This window comes from Ochotona curzoniae, unplaced genomic scaffold (genome assembly GCF_017591425.1).
Source record: "Ochotona curzoniae isolate NIBS_2020 unplaced genomic scaffold, NIBS_Ocur_1.0 scaffold_1852, whole genome shotgun sequence".
Lineage (NCBI taxonomy): Eukaryota > Metazoa > Chordata > Mammalia > Lagomorpha > Ochotonidae > Ochotona > Ochotona curzoniae.
The window spans coordinates 32,937,807-32,951,337 of record NW_024467087.1 but is presented as its reverse complement, the minus strand read 5'-3'; positions in this window follow the sequence as shown (position 1 = coordinate 32,951,337).

Here is a 13,531-nt window from a genome sequence, read left to right as displayed (position 1 = left end):
AATTAGCTATTAGTTGACGCCTGATAAAAAGTTATCTTTTTGCTGGTTGTGGGAAATTCATACTTCCTCTGTCATTCTCAATTTCAGTGGAGTCTTCATAATATTTTTAGCAAATTATGACACTGTTAATTGTGGAGTACTAGGAGAATCTTTCTCCCCTTTCTTAACAAGTCTGGCTGAAAGCTGAGTCCCTGGGTATTTTAGGAGGATGACACCCATGATCTCCGAAAGCCTTGGCTCTCCCTCAAAGAGGCAACACAAAGCAGCATAGAGCAGTGTACAAGAATGTTAACATGACACCAAGCCTTCCAAAATGGCATGTTACCAACTGGGACAACTTAGTAGGAAGCCAAGCAGTTACTGAATGTGTCCTAAGTTCCTTCTCACTCATGACTAGACCATCCTGTCTGTTACAATAATTGGTTTACTTATTTATTTCTATTTTATTTGAAAGGTAGAGAGACAGAGATAAACAGAAAACAGTTTCACCAGCTTGTTTGAAATCCAAGTGTCCCTAGCAGCAAGATACAGACCTCAGACAATGGGGGCAGTGATGTTACTACTTGGGTTATCATGGACGTCTGCCTCCCATGATCTATGTTAGCAGTAATACATTACCAGGAGTGGAACTGGGACCCAGCTGTAAGTAACTACCTAGATTGTTTTGTACCTAGGCAAGTGTTACTGCTGGGAAAAAAGCAATAGCTGGTAGGTATTCTGGGCCTGTTAATGCCAACTCTGTGTTAACGACACCAGTGTCCCAGCATGGTTATTTATTCTTTTTTATTATTATTATTATTATTGTTATTATTATTATTATTTTATTGGAAAGGCAGATATACAGAGAGGAGAGACAGAGAGGAAGATCTTCCGTCCGATGATTCACTCCCCAAGTGAGCTCAACGGCTGATGCTATGCGGATCCGAAGCCAGGAGCCTCTTCCAGGTCTCCCACACGGGTGCAGAGTCCCAAAGCTTTGGGCCGTCCTCGACTGCTTTCCCGGGCCACAGGCAGGGAGCTAGAAGGGAAGCGGGCTGACGGGATAGAAGCAGCGCCCATATGGGATCCCGGGCGTGCAAGGTGAGGACCTTAACCACTTGCCACCGCACCGGGCCCATGGTTGTTTATTCTTTTTTTCTATTTTTTTTTTTTAAAGCTCTGGGGGAAGAGGACAGAATGCCTGCCATGCCATCATGGGCGCAGCCCAGCCAGGACCACTCTTATCATCGAAACCACTGCCATGAGTGTGTGGGATATGTACTGTTAGGGCCTAGGGGACTGGGGACAGATTGGCATGTGGGCCATTGAAGGATTGACATACATTGAATGATTTCTGGTTGCTCCTATGGACTGGGCCACATTACCCACAGGCCATTGAAGGAGCTGAGATAGGGTGGATCAGAAGGGGAAATCCAGAGGGCCTTCCTACATCAGGCACCTGCCTGCAAGAACTGGGGCTGGGGGCGGAGCAAGCCAGGCTAGGTCATAGTACCTGCTGATGCTTGTGTAAGCCATGTTTGAAGGCAAGTTTAGTAAGAGTCCTTTAGGGTGCAAGACTAGGCCACAGCATTCACCAGCAAGTGTCAGGGCTGGGAGCGGGTCACACTGGCCTGCACTGCAGCATCTGTATGTGTGAGAACCGGGGCTAGAAGTAGGCCTGGTAGAGGATCTTTGGGGACACCCCTGCTAAGCTGCAGTACCCAAGAGAACCCAGACTCAGGGCAGGCCAAGTTGGCCTAGCCTGCAGCATCCACCAGTGAATTTGAGAGCTGGATCTGAAGGCAGGCAGGTAGGGGTGCTCAGGGGTCTCCCCAACTAAGCCACAGCACTCACTGGTACAGGAAACAGCCCGGTGGGGGGAGGGGCAAGCTGGACCGGGCTGCAGCACCTGCTGGCACTTGCAGGGTCTGGATTTGCGTGCAGGTCTGGTTGGGGTTTGTGGGGGTTGCCCCCACCAGAAGGCAGCACTTGCTGGTACACTCAAAGCTGGGACTGGGAGTGAGACTGGAAGGGGTTCTTATGGGTCTCCTGATTAAGCAGTAGCACCACTAGGACAAGTAAGCACTGGGTCTGGAAGTAGGCTAGGCAAGATTGCAGTACCTACTAGTGTGCAGGAGAACCAGATCTTGGGGCAGTTTGGACCAGGCTATAACACCTGTTGGTGTTCATGAGAGCTGGGCTTGGAGGTGGGCTGAGATGGGCTAGGTTATAGCACTCAACAGTGTGCAAGAGATGGAGTGTTAGCAGGCTGGGCCAGGCGAGGCTGCAGTGCTTGTTGGTGAATGTGAGATCTGAGCTTGGAGGCGGGCCTGGAAGGAGGCCTCAGATGTCTCTGACTAAGCCATGACACCCACTGAAACAAGAAAATGCTATGTCTGATGGTGGACTTGGCCAGACCACAACACCCATGGTGCACACAGAGGTCAGGTGGGGGTTTGTGGGGTTCTCCCTGACCAGGCCTAGAAGGGGAATTCAGTTGTCTCCCCAACTGAACTACGGCACCCACTGGTAAAATTAAATGCTGAGTCTGGGGGCAGGCTGGGCTAGGTCATAGCACCTGCTGGTTTACACGGAAAGAAGGAAAGAAGAGCAGATTGAATAATGTCACAGGTCAAATTCTCCATCAAATATCTAAGGCTTTGGGCATACCAAAACAGACAGCTGGCAAGTTTGAGAAGAGGTATCTCATGCAACGAAGCCAATACCATACAGAACGATGGAAAACTACTCAAGTATCACCATGAAGACATTCTCCCTCGACCTCCATCAGGGTCCCTGGTATGAAATCAGAGTGCCATCTTTGTCCCCTGGCAATGATGGGATCTAGCAGCAAGAACAGTGCAACATCTTCCACCCCGCCTCCCGCAGTCACAGGGGGAAGTGTGGGAGTCTTTTCCCTCACCTATCTTCCCTCTCATCCCTTCCCATCCCACCCAGAGATCTGCATGGGTCTGCAATCCCCTCACCTATGTAACACACACTTAAAAACAAATACATTTAAACTAAAAAAAAAAAAAAAAAGTAAAAGTGGAACCTGCATCAGGCACTCCAGTATGGGAAGTAAGCATCCCCAAATGGCATTCTAATTCCTGCATGAAATGTCCATCCCTGATTTTTACTTCTTTACTTTGGTTGGTCAGGTGCTGCTACAAGATGAAGCAGAAGAAATGTTCAAGAAAACTCACTTTATTATATTTACAGATTGTAGGGAACAGGGAGCACATTTGATTATGACTAGTTAGTGTCGATGGAATTTCTCCCAATATAATTTTCAACTGATTTATGTGTCTCCTAGGAACCTGCAAGTCAGTCCATTATACAAAAGAAAAACTCACAGATCTTTCAGATAAGCCTTTTCCCACTTGTAGTTGCTGCTGGGAATGCTTAAGGACAGCAACCTTGCATCATTCTAGACAGGCAGCTGTTATACCGAATGCTCCTTGTGGGTACTACCTCAGATCTCCATGAGGGCTTTAAAAAGGATTTGATACTCTTAACTTTGAATTCACCTTTACACAACGCTTTCTAGAACGCTCTGTGATTTGGCCTGAATCTGGAGGTAATTTCTTGATTTTAACATTCTTTGATACTTCTAGAGGCTGGGTATTTTTGAAAAGTTCTATCTCATTTTCATTTAGCAGGTCCTTTACCTTAATTTTCTCTACTACATGTGAGAAAATGCACTATAAGAATCCCAAAGTTCACTTTGTTCTGTCCACCCAGGCTATTAGCTCTATTTTCTCTACCCCACATCACTGTACTACAGAACATACCATCCCTTTCTCCCAGATTCCATAATGTTTTGCTCACTTCCCTTTAAGCTCACGCTGGCAGCCTCTACACTATCAGGTTTCTGATAACCGCCTGTTCCAAGCTTCATTAGCTTTCCCTATGATTCTCATCAGATTCCTTCCAATTTCTTCTCTCTGCCCAGTGCAAAATCATTCCCACATTTTATATTTTTCTCATTGCAGTATCCTACACTGCTTACTGAACAATGCTGAATAAATCTCTGAATAAAACCAAATGAGCCTGAAATGGAATGGCTGAAGAGAACAGATATTCAATAACTCACAGTTTTGGGGAATTAAGCGTTGAAGAGCAGCTTAGGTGGGGAGTTCTCTCTTGGGATATCTTAAGTTATAATCAGTATATTGTCCTTATCTACAGTCATGTGAAGCTTTGATCGGATATATAAGATTCCTTTCCAACATGACTCATTCAGTATGTTACAGGCTGGAAGCCAGTTCCATGTAAGCTGTTTCCAGGACGAGTTATTACCTCATCACACAGTTATCTCCGTTGGGCTGCTTGAATATGTTCATGACAGGACAGCTGGCTTCCCCAAATGCGAGCAATTCCAAAACAAAGCAAGGCCACTTGGAATCTTTGTTCCCTTCTCTCCCCCATGCTTGAGGTACCAGAGATCCTAAATTTACTGCTTAAGTGGCTCTAAGATACCTGTCGCCTCCTTTTCACTGGTTATATGTTTGTAAACTATTTCTTAATTCTATTCATCTTTAAAGTGGATTCTTTTTGAATTTATATATATACTGTCATGCCATCTGCCAATAAAGATATTATTTCTTCTTTCCAATTCCAATGCCTCCTACGTGTACCCAATGTTTTCACTGTTTTATCACTACAAAAACAAACTCCATTTCTAAGAACACTTTTTGTTCTGTAGTCTATTTTTGTCTTAAGCCACTGACTGTGCCACAAAACTGGCCCGCCCCTGTTTACAGATTTCCTATAAACATTATACCAATCCATCTCAATTGATTTTCATGCTTATGGCATGTTTCAATGAAAGGCACACACATATTTGAATTTTTCAAACAATTTTCAGCTATCTAGACAACCTAACAGCCAGGTACCCAGCTACCTAGACAATTTTAAAGGACTCCACAGATGTTTCTCAGTCTGCCTCCTTTTCATCATGAAGTCCATTAGCGTTTGGTTCACTCTGTCCCTAGCAGCTCGCCTCCAATTACATCCAATTACAATTTCTTGGACAGATTCTTCCTGCTGTGTGTGGGTTATTTCTTATTCATGCTCCTACAGGTTTTCATAATTTACCATGAAAATCATTCTCCAAATCACACTCTTAGACTGCTCTCCTAATTGGGTAACTATAGCATGAGCAAAATACTCAGAGTTCACCAAGAACTGCAACATATTCTGTCTCCATAGTAGGGAAATCTGTGAGAAGCAGCAGGTAAAACTATAGTTGACACTTTCCTGACTCCTTTCATAAATATTCATTTCTCTTTACTACCAAAGGGTTACACATTTCAAGCCTGGTGCAATGGTTCAATTGGCTAAATCTTCCCCTTGCAAATGCTGAATGCCATTTGGGCGCCTGTTCGTGTCCCGGCTGCTCTACTTCCCATTCAGCTCCCTGCTAGAGGCCTGGGAAAGCAGTGATGGAGAATGACCCAAAGGCTTGGGAGACCCTGAAAAAGTTCCTGGCTCCTGGCTTCAAATTGGCTCAGCTCTTGTTGTTGTGGCTACTTGGGGAGTGAACCAGAGGATGGAACATTTTTCTTGCTGTCTCTTCTTTTCTCTATAAATCTGCCATTCCAATAAAAATAAATAAATCTTCAAAAAAAAGAGAGGAATTATGCTGTGTATTTTAAGTGCTATATATGCCTTCATCTAAAGTACATTTGTAGTCACCTATGTTTCCCTTACAATTTTTAGCACTGTTGGTTTAAACGTGTAACTTCGACATTTAAACCATACTATCATTATAAAAGCAATGCATATAGGTTGTCACTCTTCTTTATCATCACACATCTTAATAGAATTGTTAAGATTAATAATCAGAGTTGAGGCCAGGATTATGGCCATGTGGTTTAAGCCACCCCTTGAAAAGAAGGTAACCCATATGAGAATTCCACTGTACTCTCAGCTGCTCCACTTCACTGCTAATGGGCCTAGGAAGGCAGCAGAAGATGGCTCACATAATTGAGCCCCTAACCACTGTATAAAAAACGTAGATAGAGTCCTGGGTTCCTGACTTGAACCTGGCCCAGCCAAGTCGTGGCTGTTTATGGCTGATATGTCCATCCATGGAGTGAATCAGCAAATTGAAAATACTCTTTCTCTCTTTCCATCTTTCTGCCTTTTACATTAATTGATTAACTTTTAAAATCAAGCTTTTAATGGGTCCTCACAGAGCCCTCAATATTCTGAGAAGGTAGAGTAGAATAGCCAGGGTCTGAGCAAGTGTGTTACCTCTGAATGCTTTTGGCACAGTGAGGATTAGAGATGACAAAATCCCTTTAGCACCTGCACTCTATTCCCTAACTGTGGAATCCAAGAGCATCACTTTTAAGGCATCAGTTTTCCTTTCCAATCATCCTTTAAGAGTGAAGGGCAATTTTGTCACCAGGTGGAGATTTGTGATGTCTTTTACTATTTCACCTGTGATAGTTACAACTGTGTGCACTTAGCACATATCCCTACAGAGGGAATCATCACTCTGTTTGATAAAAGGGCCTCTTCACTATGTCCCTTTGTACTTTCAATATTTGTGTGAGAAGGTGAATTAGAATGCCTTTGAGGTACATTTTAGACAAGTCAGCGGACTCTTCTTCCCCTGAAGGGCTTGCATAGCTTTGATCTGTTCTCTCACTGGGATTGTTCCAAGGCCTATAAATGATTTGCTTACTATTTCCTCTCAAGGTCAAGCACAGAAATCTGACTGTACCATAGGCAAGTAGACAGTAGACAATAACTCACCATTTCAAGTCTTGCCAGTTTTGCTTCTGATCCAGCTCCCTGTTAGTGTGCCTGGGAAAGCAGTGGTGAATGGCCCAAGGTGGTTTTGTTTTGTTGCTGTTGTTGCGCCCCTGCATCCACATGGCAGACCCAGAAAAAACTCATGGCTCCTGGATTTGGCCTGGTCTAGACCCAGCCATGGCAGCCATTTGGGGAGTGAACCAGTGGATATACGATTTCTTTTTCTGTCTATCCTTCTAACTCTGTCTTTCAAATAAATAATTCTTTACAAAAAAAAGATAAATCTAATTAAAAGAATTTATTAAACACGTTGTAATTTGGAGAAAAATTTTTTAAAGATTTATTTTATTTTTACTGGAAAGATATACAGAGAGGAGAGGCAGAGAGGAAGATTTGTCCCATGATTCACTCCTTAACAGTGGCCGCAGTGGCTTGAAACTGCACCAATTTGAAACCAGGAGCCCAGGGTCTCTTCCAGGTCTCCCACATGGGTGCAGGGTCCCAGGCTTTGGGCCATCCTCAACTGCTTTCCCAGGCAACAGGCAGGGAGCTGCATGAGAACTGGGGCTGCCAGAATATGAAATGACACCCTTATGGGATCCCAGTGCATGCAAGGAGAGGACTTTAGCCAGTAGGCTATGTGCGGGGCCCTGGAGAAATTTTTAAAGATGGTGGAATAAGACGCTTTGCTAATCATCTCCCCATGGAAGGAAAAATTTCAACAACTATTCACACACAAATTCAGCTTCATAAGACCTTATATAAGCCAGCTGAAAGACAATAGGGCCAGGGTATAGTATAATGATAGAAACTGCACTGAAGAAAGCAGGGACTGAAGAATTGCCTGCGTTACCTTTTAGCTTTGAGTATATGGATATGGGGGAGGGCACATGATTCAAGATAATCATATGTAAGTTTCAATATATTTAGATGCATTTATTATGTATGTGTGTTAGGATGAACAAGTGAATGTTTTTGCATCTTTCAGTGTATGGGTGAATGTGGAAGCTAGTTCATGAGAGGTGTTGATGCCAAGGAGTGATTTAAATTTTAAATGTTTGCATATTCATTTATAAAAAAAGGAACAGCAGATCAGATTTATGGAGAGAAGGAGAGGCAGAAAGATCTTCCATCTACTGGTTCATTCCCTAAATGGTCACAATGGCCAGAACTGAACCAATCTGAAGTTATGAACCAGAAGCTTTTTCCGGAGCTCCCATGTGGATGCAGGGTCATAAGGCAATAGCATATCTGCATAGGAAACATGTTTATTTGTGTTTGTGTATTTATATAGGAATGCACTGAAGTGCATATCAGGGTATTTGATGTGTATGTTTGCGAATATGTAACTTTCTTAGTGATTATAAGCATGTGTGTGTGATTGTGAGCACATTCCTATTGTATGTCAATGTGCATGTACAAGTGTGTATGTGTGTACATATGAGCATAAGTGTACGCCAAGTGAGTTTGTAAGTTTGTTCATATGAGTGAATATATCAGCAATCTGTGTGACTATGTGAGCATGGCTAAAATCTGGGTTTTCTAAGGCACACAAAAGAAAAGTGAACAATAACAAATGATTACCCTTTTCTGTGGGTGGCCACGTCTGTGAAAACTGGTAACTGGGTTGTCTGATGTGGGAATGTACTCCAGCAGAGATCACAACATCTTGCACGTAGTCTTGTCATTTGGTATTAATTTAAATGTTGTATTGTTCAGCTGTGGTTACATGATAATCAGGACTAAAGGCAATGTTTTGACTTTGCAAACCACTCTCCGCCAAGTACTCTCCATAGCTCTTGTTTTAAATGCACGTTATATCTTTGTGTAATATCTGTTATTGTAGGAAAATTTGCATTACTTATTTTGTTTGCTTTGTGCTCTTTGGATCTGATTATATAACTAGCAGCACTCCCAAAGGCCATAAAAGCTGTTTTGTTAACCTCTCATTACATTAGCATAGGACAGTACCTTGCATGGGCAAGTAAATGGACGGTCTGTGTAGAGTCCCTATGGTTAGAACATATTTAATGGCTCAGTCTCTGCAGGGAGAGACCCATTGAAACTGATTTTCAGTTCTGCTGTGTTCTTTCTCCATAATAAATTTCTCTTTCCATACAGTAGGCTCAGTATCTTGGTATGGTCCCTAATGGTTTTCTATAAGTCTCTCAGCTGAATCAACTTCTTCATTAACAATCCATTTATACTAAGTAAAAATATTTACAATCCTCCCCTTACAGGCACTGGCATTCTATGTGGTCATTGGTTTCTGTCTCAGCTTCTCCACTTCCCATCCAACTCCCTACTTGCAGTCTGGGAAAGCAGCAGAGGGTGACTCAAAGCCTTGGGACAAACCTCTACCCATGTGTGACACCTGGGAGAAGCTCCTGGCTCTGCATAGGCTCAGCATCAGCTGTTGCAGCCATCTGGGGTGAGAACTAGCATATGGAAGATCTTTTGCTCTGCCTCTCGTCCTCTTTGTAAATCTGCCTTTCCAACAAAAATAAACCGTGGGGCCTGGTGCAGTAGCCTGGCAGCTAGGGTCCTCACCTTGATCAAGCCAGAATGGGCACTGGTTCTTATCCTGGCAGCCCTGCTTCTGATACACCTCCCCGCTTGTGGCCTGGAAGTCAAGTCGAGGACAGCCCAAAGCCTTAGGACCCTGCACCCATGTGGGAGACCCGGAAGAGGCTATGGACTCCTGGCTTCAGATCGGCGCAGCTCCGGCTGTTGCAGCCATTTGGGGAGTGAATCATCAGGCAGAAGATCCTCCTCTGTTTCTCCTCCTCTCTGTGCGTCTGACTTTCTAATGAAAGTGAGGTAAATCTTTCTTTTTTTTTTTTATATCCACTTTTATAACTCCAACATGCCCAAATGCTCCAATGTCTCATTGTCCATGAATAGAAGGAAATAGCTCATCTAAAAGTGGTATGTGACTTTCTCGCCTTGAACAGGCTTGCTTGTTTCAGTGGTATAGCTAGTTGGTTTGCTTGGGCAGTATAACACGTCCTGGGGCCTTTTTTGTTACAAATTGAAACACGGTGCTCCAAGATGAGTAGGGTGGCAGCCAGGGTGGTATTTTTTCCCCCATATCTCCTATTTTTTAAACATTATTTTGTGAAAATCCCAAGACATCCGCCACCAAACAGAGGTCAGGAAAAATGTTTGCAGAGATGTTTACAAATGTTTACTCCAATTGCTAGGAATGTTGGATGTAGGTACTGGGCATTTTGGTCCATCTATCCCCACCTAAAAACTGAAGGGTTGTGTTTTGTTTTGTTTTTTGACAGAGCTGATAATCTGAAGCTGTCTATTACCTGGGGCCCTTAATATTCTGTATTTATTCCATCACTCTTTTTTTTTTTCTTTTTCTGAGAGTGATAACCATGACCATTGTCTCAGGGCCCCACTAAAGCAAGAGTCAGAGCACATGTGAAGGGTTTGGGCAAGTCCAATTCAGTAATAGTGTATGTATTTCATTCTCCTGGAATTGTGACATCTAGAAGATCTGGTTTTAGCTCAATCCAGTAGGTGCCACTTTCACAGTAATAGATGCCTGTGTTGTTCATCCAATTTTAAGTAGAATCTTTCCCATGAGCCAGAGCATAACAGGAATCTCACCCCATGGAGTAATTTTCTCTTCCCTAGTCAGAGCTTCAGTTTCAGTAAGTGCCAGGCATGCCTCCAGGGATAGCCTCTCTAGTGACAAATACAATTAAGACAGACTGTTTACACCAAAAACTCATGAGTATGCCATTTATATGTCCATTTTATCCAAAGACTCCAAGAAACAAATGTTGGGTAGGGGCTAGCACCATAGCATAGCAAGCTAAATCTCTGCCTCTGGTGCCAGCATTCCATAGAGGCATCAAGTTTGTGTCCAGGCTGCTCCACGTTTGACCCAGCTCCTGGCTGATGGCCTGGGAAAACAGCAGCAGATGGTCCATGTCCAGGAACCCCTTCAGCCAAATGGGAGACCTGGAAGAAGTTTCTGGCTCCAACAGGCCTAGCCTCAGCCATTGTGGTCATTTGGGGAATGAACCAGTATATATAAGATCACTCTGTCTCTCTCTGTAACTCTTTAATAAAAAAATAAAATAGTGAAAAATAAATAAATATATAAATGTTAGGATGCCAGAGAAAATTATATGTCCTGCTCTCTGGGACTACTGGAAGATCCTTGTGATAGCCGCCTTTAGTTCAATGACGGCCTCACTGAAAAGTGGAAGACTTACAGGTGAGTAAATAGATACGGGGGGGGGGGGGGGGGTCAGCAAACATTGGAGATGAACAATATGGTGATTTAAGGTCCAGTGCAGTGCAGTTGGTAGAATTCACAGGTAACACTTGATTCTGTTTGCCTTTTGTGAGTTCCTATTAAATCCACGGCAGCTGTGTCCTCTTAAATTATTTTAGCATTAGACACACTGCCTGTTAAGAGGACTTAGACTTAGAAGTGCCCCTCTGGGAAACAACTGGGAAGATTCAGAACTTGATTCAGCCTTGGGCCTTGTCAAGCCACCATGCCACAGGACATCTGTTGTTGGATAATCCCATTTCAACATCCCCAGCCAATGGGAGGGTAACAATTTTCTATTGACAGAAAACTTAAGTTAGGGTAGGAAATTTTTCAAGCCATAAGAATGTACATCAAGAGGATATATCAGAATATTTCAAAAAGTTCATATAAGTTGATTTTCTTGCAAATTTTCTTCAACACACATGAGAAATGCATGAGAAAAATGCATGATTTATACGATAATCATGCTTATGTACAAGGATTGTGTAAATATGCCCATGCCCATGTATACATGTCCATGTGTTTGAATAAACATACATCAGTGTATGTTCATATATATAAAGTACAATTTATAGAAGTTTGTGTTTTATTAAATGTACAAAGATAGTATGTCTGAGTAAATGAATGACTATGTCCATAACAGTGCCTGTTAAAATGAGTTTGAGTGGGTCCAGTGCAATGGCTCAGTGGCTAAATCCTTGACTTCCGCACCCAGGATCCCATATGGGTGCTGGTTCATGCCCCACCTGGTCTACTTCCCGTTTGGCTCCCTGCCTGTGGCCTTGGAGGGTGGCGGAAGATGGTCCAGGGCCTTGGGACTCTGAACCCATGTGAGAGACCTGGAAGAAGGTCCTGGCCTCAGAATGGCTTAGTTCTGGCCATTGTGGCCACTTGGGGAGTGAATCTGTCTCTTCTTGTCTCTGTGGATCTGCCTTTGCAAGAAAAACTGAAAAAATAAATCTTAAAAACATGAACTTGAATGAATATGGAATCCTGTGTGAAGGATTTAATGAATGTAAAAATTTCTGTATGAAGGCATTTTAATTGTATAAGTGAACATGTGAGCATTTTAATGTGTTTAGGTGTGACTATACATATATTTGATGGGAGTTAGAGTGTGAGCATATATGCATGTGCTCATGGGAAAGTGTGAGTATGTGTATGATCATAATTCTGTCTCTGAATAAATGATCATATCAGTGTTTCTGGGAGAATTTACACTGCTGCATGTCCAAGCTTTATAATGCCAACATTTGTATTTATGAGCTTGTAGATTTGTGAACATGTATACTGGTGTGTGTGATTGTGAGTGCACGTATGTTCTTTTTAGTGAATGTGGGAGCATATCTATTTTCACATGATAGCGTTGTCATGTGACTGTGAAAATACTGGGTGTTCGCATAAATATGCAAGCATACATATGTGTAAGTAAATGCATGAAAATGTCTCTGTGTGGGTATATATGTTTATGTAGGACTAAACGAAAATGGAAGTATGTAAATGATTGAGAGGATGCATGAGCATATTCATGCATATCAACATGCTAATGTTTCAGTGTGTTTTGGGTGTCCATGTTTTGGCATGTTCATTTGTGTGAGCATAAGCATGTGTAAATGAAAGCATATGTGTTCATATATGCCTGTATGGTTAAATTTTTAGCACATTTGTGTTAGTACATGTTCATGAATGCCTAAGTATATTTGCATGTGTTTAAATTTCAATTGTGAAATTGTAAAGTTTTTTCCTATTTTTTGAAAGGCAAATTTTACCAAGATGGAAAGGGAGACAGAGAGGCATTCCATCTGCTGGTTCGCTCCCCAAATGGCGACAACACTCCAAAACTGAATTGATGCAAAGCTGGGAGTCAGGAGCTACTTTGTAGTCTCTGATGGGGTGGTGCAGGGACTGAAGTAGTTGAGTCATTCTCTGCTTTCCTGAAGGCCATAGCCGGCAGCTGGAATACAAATGGGATACCAGCAGTAGCTTATGCATGGTTAGGCAGCAACACCACTGTGTAGGCCTCAGGATCTTTTTTTTTTTTTATGTAAGTTTTACATATTTGATTAGGGTGTGAAGTGCCAAGGGCTAGAGGAAAGTGGGTGAGACCATTGTTTTCATATTCTCTTTTTTCCTTCCTGTATCTGTGGAGAGGAGAGAGACAAGGGGGAGAAGCCACACCCAGCCTCCCAACTAATGTGGGGCTGCTCAAGTGGATTTTATAGATCAACACCTCTGCATTACTGCCAATCTCACCACTCTAATCACGATGAAATCAATACAGCCTACATTAGAATCTCTGCCTAGGTATTCATTGCCAACTCTTGCCTGGGGTAGTTGACCAATTTGTTCTGTCCTCTGTTATAGTACTGGGGGTTATATGCAGGCCCCAATGGACTGACATATCCTCCATGTACACCTGGATATGCTGTCCACTGCTCCCTGTAAGCCACTGAGGAGGCCCAGCTCCGACACACGCACTCCACG